Raw genomic sequence first — 7,500 nt, forward strand, 5'->3', positions numbered from 1 at the left:
TTCCAAAAGATTAAAGCACCTGGTATTCCCAGGCAGTCTCCCATCCAAGTACTAACCAGACCCAAACCTGCTAAGATTCAGAGATCGGGCATTGACTCTTTTTTTTTTTTTTTTTTTTTTTAATGAAAGATTATTATATATTCGTGAAATTTTCCAAAAAGATTAAAGCACCTGGTATTCCCAGGCAGTCTCCCATCCATGTACTAACCAGGCCCAAACCTGCTAATATTCAGAGATCGGGCATTGACTCTATTTTTTGGCAAAATTATTATATACTAAGTGAAAAATGTCCAAAAGCTTACAGCACCTGGTATTCCCAGGCGGTCTCCCATCCAAGTACTAACCAGGCCCAAACCTGCTTAGCTCCGAGATCAGACGAGAATCGGGCATAGCCAGGTTGGTATGGCCGTAAGCGAAGTCTGCTGCAAAGAGAGGGCTATTTAAAGACCAGCCAATCTTATCGCCAGTACATTATATAAGTAGGAAAGAAAACCCAAAAGCTTAAAGCACCTGGTATTCCTAGGCAGTCTCTCATCAAAGTACTAACCAGACCTAAACCTGCTAAGATTCAGAGATCGGGCATTGACTCTTTTTTTTTTTTTTTTTTATGAAAGATTATTATATAATTCGGAAATTTCCAAAAAATTAAAGCACCTGGTATTCCCAGGCAGTCTCCCATCCATGTACTAACCAGGCCCAAACCTGCAAATTTCAGAGATCGGGCATTGACTCTATTTTTGGCAAAATTATTATATACTAAGTGAAAAATGTCCAAAAAGCTTACAGCACCTGGTATTCCAGGCAGTCTCCCATCCAGTACTAACCAGGCCCAAACCTGCTAAGATTCAGAGATCGGGCATTGACTCTTTTTTTTTTTTAAAATGAAAGATTTTATATATTCGTGAAAATTTTCCAAAAAGCTTACAAAGCACCTGGTATTCCCAGGCAGTCTCCCATCCATGTACTAACCAGGCCCAAACCTGCTAAATTCAGAGATCGGGCATTGACTCTATTTTTGGCAAAATTATTATATACTGAAGTGAAAAATGTCCAAAAAGCTACAGCACCTGGTTTCCCAGGCGGTCTCCCATCCAAGTACTCAACCAGGCCCCAAACCTGCTTAGCTTCCGAGATCAGACAAGATCGGGCATAGCCAGGTTGGTATGGCCGTAAGCGAAGTCTGCTGCAAAGAGAGGCTATTTAAAGACCAGCCAATCTTATCGCCAGTACATTATATAAGTAGGAAAGAAAGCCAAAAGCCTTAAAGCACCTGGTATTCCTAGGCAGTCTCTCATCAAAGTACTAACCAGACCCTAAACCTGCTAAGATTCAGAGATCGGGCATTGACTCTTTTTTTTTTTTTTTTTTTTTTTTTTAATGAAAGATTATTATATAATTCGTGAAATTTTCCAAAAAGATTAAAGCACCTGGTATTTCCCAGGCAGTCTCCCATCCATGTACTAACCAGCCCAAACCTGCAATATTCAGAGATCGGGCATTGACTCTATTTTTTGGCAAATTATTATATACTAAGTGAAAAATGTCCAAAAAGCTTACGCACCTGGTATTCCTAGGCAGTCTCTCATTCAAAAGTTACTAACCAGACCTAAACCTGCTAAGATTCAGAGATCGGGCATTGACTCTTTTTTTTTTTTTTTTTTTTTTTTTTTTTATAAAAGATTATTATATAATTGTGAAATTTTCAAAAAGATTAAAGCACCTGGTATTCCCAGCAGTCTTCCCATCATGTACTTACCAGGCCCAAACCTGCTAAAATTCAGAGATCGGGCATTGACTCTATTTTTGGCAAAATTATTATATACTAAGTGAAAAATTTCCAAAAAAGCTTACAGCACCTGGTATTCCCAGGCGGTCTCCATCCAAGTACTAACCAGGCCCAAACCCTGCTAGCTTCGAGATCAGACGAGATCGGGCATAGCCAGGTTGGTATGGCCGTTAAGCGAAGTCTGCTGCAAAAGAGAGGGCTATTTAAAGATCAGCCAACTCTTATCGCCAGTAACATTATATAAGTAGGAAAGAAAAGCCCAAAAGCTTTAAAGCACCTTGGTTTTCCTAGGCAGTCTTCCATCCATTGTACTAACCAGGCCCAAACCTGCAAATATTCAGAGAGGGGTCGGGCATAGGGACTCCTATTTTTGGCCAAAATTTATTATATAATAAGTTGAAAAATGTCCAAAAGCTTCAGCACCTGGATCCCAGGCGGTCTCCCCATCCAAGTACTAACCAGGGCCCAAACCTGCTTAGCTTCCCGAGATCAGACGAGATCGGGCATAGCCAGGTTGGTATGGCCGTAAGCGAAGTCTGCTGCAAAGAGAGGGCTATTTAAAGAGCAGCCAATTTATCGCCAGTACATTATATAAGTAGGAAAGAAAGCCCAAAAGCTTAAAGCACCCTGGTATTCCTAGGCAGTCTCTCATCAAAGTACTAACCAGACCTAAACCTGCTAAGATTCAGAGATCGGGCATTGACTCTATTTTTTTGGCAAATTATTATATACTAAGTGAAAAATGTCCAAAAGCTTACAGCACCTGGTATTAACAGGCAGTCTCCCATCCATGTACTAACCAGGCCCAAACCTGCAAATATTCAGAGATCGGGCATAGACTCTATTTTTTGGCAAAATTATTATATAATAAGTGAAAAATGTCCAAAAAGCTTACAGCACCTGGTATTCCCAGGCGGTCTCCCATCCAAGTACTAACCAGGCCCAAACCTGCTTAGCTTCCGAGATCAGACGAGATCGGGCATAGCTTTTTTTTTTTTTTTTTTTTTTTTTTTTTTTTTTTTTTTTTTTTTATTACAATTCTTTTACAAAAAATTCCAATTCATTTACAACATTCCAGGGAACTCAATTTTACAATTCCTTAAAACATTTTGTACATTAACTGAGAACATTTTATAAAAAACATCCATTTTCCTTTCCATCTTACAATACACATATAACCGTTGCAAATATTCTTCTATTCTCTTTTTAAAATATCCCCATATGTCTATTTTACAGTCTTTGTTTCTCACTATGTTTCTTCTTTTCCATATCACATGCTTCCCCATTGATATACATAGATTGACCACCTCCTTATTTGTACAATTTTCATTCAGTCCCATTATTAACAACTCTTCCCAGTTTGGAATATCTTCCTTTTCTCTTAGTTGATTTATCAAACCTTTTAAAATCTTAAAAAATTCTTTCAATTCATCACAATATAAAAACAAATGTAAAAATCCTTCATCCTCTTTTTTACATACTTTACACAAAGCATTTTGTGTCAAACCAATTTTACATAGTTTCATCTCGGAAAAAACGACTTTATGCCTTATAAAATAATCCAACGCTTCCATTTTTACATCTAAGAACCTCCATTTAACATTCCTCCATATATTATTTTCATCTAATCCAGGAAAATGCTCAATCCAAAACTCATTTACTTTTGGTTTTGTGAAAACAGATTCCCTAAAACATGTGTAAAACATCTTCACAGTACAAGAGTTAAAATCATATTCCTTCTTCCCAACTTTAAAAGACACTTCTACTTTCTCTTCCTCTTTTTCCCCACTCTCTATTATTTCAATCCACTCTTTTGGTATTGCTTTCTTTACAACATCATATTGTTTCTTTAAAGTACTGACATTGAAATCCTCTTTTGCTTCTTCTAAAGCATCAATGACAAACTGAAGAGGAAGAAACCCATTTTTATACTCATATAAAATATCTCTTACTCTTTTTATATCTACATCTAGCCACTTTTTAAAAAACACATCTGTTCCATCTGTAGTAATCTTTGCATTTAAAAACAGAGGTTGATTCAAAATTGTTTCTCTTCCTTGTGGCTTAAAATCAATATGTGGTAAGAAATCCCTCCATGCCTCTAAAACCTCTTTATAAAAATCTGGTATTCCTTTTATCATTCCTTTTTTAACTCTCATCCATAAAATATCATCCCCTATTCTCAAATTTGAACATTTGTTTAAAAAATGTTTCATTATTACTTTCCATTCCTCCATCTTTTCTCTATTTAGATATTTCTTTACAGTTTTCACTCTCATACTCTTCTTCCTCTGCTCAACATCCATTAACCCTAACCCTCCTTCTTCTTGAGAACCAATTAAAGTCTTATGTGCAATTCTAGGAGGCTTATTATTCCATAAAAAATCCAACACAATACCCTTTACTCTCTGTTCTACCCACATTGGCATTGCAGTTACAGATAAATTATACCACATCTTAGAGAGCATTAGACTATTAACAATTAAAACTCTTCCTTTCAACTCCAAATCTCTCACTTTCCAAAAAACCAATCTTCTTTTCATTTCTCCCACAATCTCTTCCCATCTTTTATCTCTTGAACTCTTTTCATCTTTCCCCAAATTTACTCCTAAAATCTTAATTTCTTCCTTTTCATTAAAAGCAATGCAAGCTGGTAATGCTGGCGCTTCTCCAAATCTCATAAAAGCAGTTTTTTCCACATTTATCTTTGCACCTGTTGCTTTACAAAATTTCTGCATGAGTTCCATTGCTATTCTAATGCTCTCTAAATCTTCTATTATCAAGGTGGTATCATCCGCGTACTGAAAAATCTTTTGTCCTTCCCTTCCATTTTCAATATTTATACTTTTTATTCTTTGATCCTTTTTAATCATCATTCCTAGAGACTCTGCGACCAAGGAATACAACTGTGCTGACAATGGACAGCCCTGCCTTATGGATCTAGTTATCTTAAAAGCATCCGTTAAAAAACCATTACATTTAATAAAACTCATTGCATCCTTATACAATATCTTAATCCATTTTCTAAAATTACCCCCAAAACCAAAACGTTTTAAACTCGCAAATAAAAACTCATGCTCCACCCTATCAAACGCTTTTTCAAAATCCATGCTTATCACATATCCACTCTTCTTTTCTTCATTCATATAACTTATCACATCCCTTATGTTGCTAACTGTATCTGATATATCTCTCCCCTGAACTCCATATGCTTGATTTGATAAAATTATCTTAGGTAACACTCTTTTCAGTCTGTTTGCTAAAATTTTTGCTAAAATTTTAAAATCTACATTTAGCATAGTGATTGGTCTATAATTTTTTAAATCCTCCCTTTCCCCTTTTCTCTTGAATATTATTTTCACTAGACCCATTTTCATTGCTTGATTAATCTCTCCCTTTTTAAAAATCTCATCATACACTTGTTTTAGTATTTTCAATAATTTATCCTTAAAAGCTTTATAAAACTCATTTGTTATTCCATCTATACCTGGACTTTTATTCACCTTTAATTGATTAATAGCTTCTTCTATCTCTTCTATTTTTATCTCTGCATCACACTCATCTTTGTCTTGATTATTAACTGTAGCTGTTATCGTCTCCAATATACAGTCTTTTTCCCCATCATCTATTCCTTGTGTCTTAAACAATTCTTCATAAAAATCTTTTACCTCCTTTAATATTTCTTTTGTTTCTTTTACTTTCCTTCCATCTTTGCATTTTATTTCTTTTATCGTTTCTGCCTTTTTCCTACTTCTTTCCAGATTAAAAAAGAATTTTGTGCATTTTTCTCCCTCCACAGTATATTTTGCCTTACTTCTTATCATTGCACCTCTATACTTTTCCTCCTCTATTTTACTTAAATCCTCTTCTAACAAAACAACCTTCTGCACATCAACGTCCTCTTTACTTAATTCTTCATTTAATTCTTTTCTGATATTCCTTTCTTTTTGTTTCTTAACTCGTTGTAGAAATTTACAATATTTTATTGTAGATTTCTTTATTTCATATTTTACATTATCCCACCATATCCTTTTGTTTTCTACAAACAAACTACTTTCCTTTTCTTTGTCTATAATTTTTTCTATTTCCATTCTATAAGATTCATTTTTTAAAATCTCTGCATTTAAAATCCAAACTCCTGGCCCCCTCTCCATTTTATTAAAATCCATCAAAATAAACACAAAACTATGATCACTTAATGTTGTTTCCTTATAGTACACCTTTTCAATATATTGCTCTAAAAATCTTGTGTTTAACACATAATCAATCCTTGTTTGGCACAAAAAATTCTCTACTAATTGTCTTCTTGAATATTCTCTTCTTTTTTCATTCCTATCCCTCCATATATCAATTAAGTCATTTTCTTCCATTAAAACATTCAGCTCTTTTCTTGCAGTATCTGTTCTATAAACCATTCCTTCTGCCATATCCATTTTGCTAAAAACTGTATTGAAATCACCTATTAAAATTACTTTCTTATATTTTAGTGTAAAACTCCTTAAATCATGAAAGAAACTCCTCTTTTCCTTTTCTTCTGTTGGTGCATGTAAGTTGCATAAAACAAAAGTTTCATCCTCACTACTTATTTCTACTGCTAAACATTTTCCATTTCTATCATCAAATACCACATTCCATTTATCCTTCATATACTTATCAATTAAAATTGCTACTCCCCTTCCTTTTCTTCCATCCCCATTATTATATATTATTTCCCCATTCCATCTTTTTTTTAAGTCTTCCATTGATTCATCTTTCCAATTAGTTTCTTGTAATACAATTATATTTTCCTCTTTACACATTTCTTTCATTTTTTCAAATTTCCCTACATTCAACAAACCTCTTGCATTCCAAGATACAATTCTTAAGACCATTAAAGATAATAAATATTTAAAAATATTCATCATTTCATTTTTCTTCCTCTTCCTCCACTATACTTCTTAAAACCTCACATTTCCCTCTAAATGTAGCTTTTTCTTTCATTTTTTCTTTTCTCTTTCTAGCACAGTCAATATTTGGTTTTACCTTCAGTAGACTTCTTCTTTGCATACGAGTGAATTCTCTATCTCTTTTATATCCTTCAGACTTTTGTTTCTCAGTCTCTTTTTCATCTTCCTCTTGTTCACTCTCCTCTTGTTCTTTTTTATGCTCCAGTTCTCTGCCCTTTAATGAAGTCTCCTCTAGTGTCCTTTCTTCTTCCATCATTTGTTCTTCTTTTTCTCTCTGTATTCCATTTGTCTCCACTTCCCTTTCAACTTCTGCCTGCTCACCACCATAATTTTTCTCCTCTTCTTCCACTTCTTTATGAATTTGTCTGCACTCTACCTCGGAGTCAGTCTCTTTGTTTGGTCTCTCCTCATTTACCATCCAACATTCACATTTCACAAGAACTTTGTGACAATCTGGGCATCTCACTGCATCACAGTCCCGTGCAAAATGGCCTTGCTCCTCACATAGGTGACACTTGAAGTCTGGACAGTCTCTTAAGATATGTCCCGGATTCAAACACATACGACAAGTCTTCACCTGTCTGTCATGTATTATCCGGAAAAACTGTGTTCCCTCCGCTGTCTCAAATTTTGTGCTATATGGTAATGAAACCACCTGATCTGGAAACTTAACACGCACAAATCTCGTTCCATCTTCCACTTCAGTGCCTGGATATAGCCTTCTTTTAATTTGTGATGTTGGATGTACGCCCCAATTATCCAATTTAT

At 34.9% G+C, this 7,500-nt stretch overlaps 1 non-coding gene and 3 pseudogenes across 1 annotated transcript; all 4 read right to left on the bottom strand.

Annotated features, from left to right (window-relative positions):
- Positions 1 to 295: 295 nt before the first annotated feature.
- Positions 296 to 414, bottom strand: LOC113090474 (5S ribosomal RNA). Its single transcript, XR_003287110.1, has one exon. It is a non-coding gene; the product is annotated as a 5S ribosomal RNA (ribosomal RNA).
- A 641-nt stretch (positions 415 to 1,055) lies between these two features.
- LOC113090476 (uncharacterized) lies at positions 1,056 to 1,175 on the bottom strand (annotated as a pseudogene).
- Positions 1,176 to 1,844: 669 nt separating this feature from the next.
- Positions 1,845 to 1,961, bottom strand: LOC113090479 (uncharacterized; annotated as a pseudogene).
- A 237-nt stretch (positions 1,962 to 2,198) lies between these two features.
- LOC113090478 (uncharacterized) lies at positions 2,199 to 2,317 on the bottom strand (annotated as a pseudogene).
- Between the last annotated feature and the right edge of the window lie 5,183 nt (positions 2,318 to 7,500).

Source organism: Carassius auratus, unplaced genomic scaffold, assembly GCF_003368295.1.
Source record: "Carassius auratus strain Wakin unplaced genomic scaffold, ASM336829v1 scaf_tig00055510, whole genome shotgun sequence".
Classification (NCBI taxonomy): domain Eukaryota; kingdom Metazoa; phylum Chordata; class Actinopteri; order Cypriniformes; family Cyprinidae; genus Carassius; species Carassius auratus.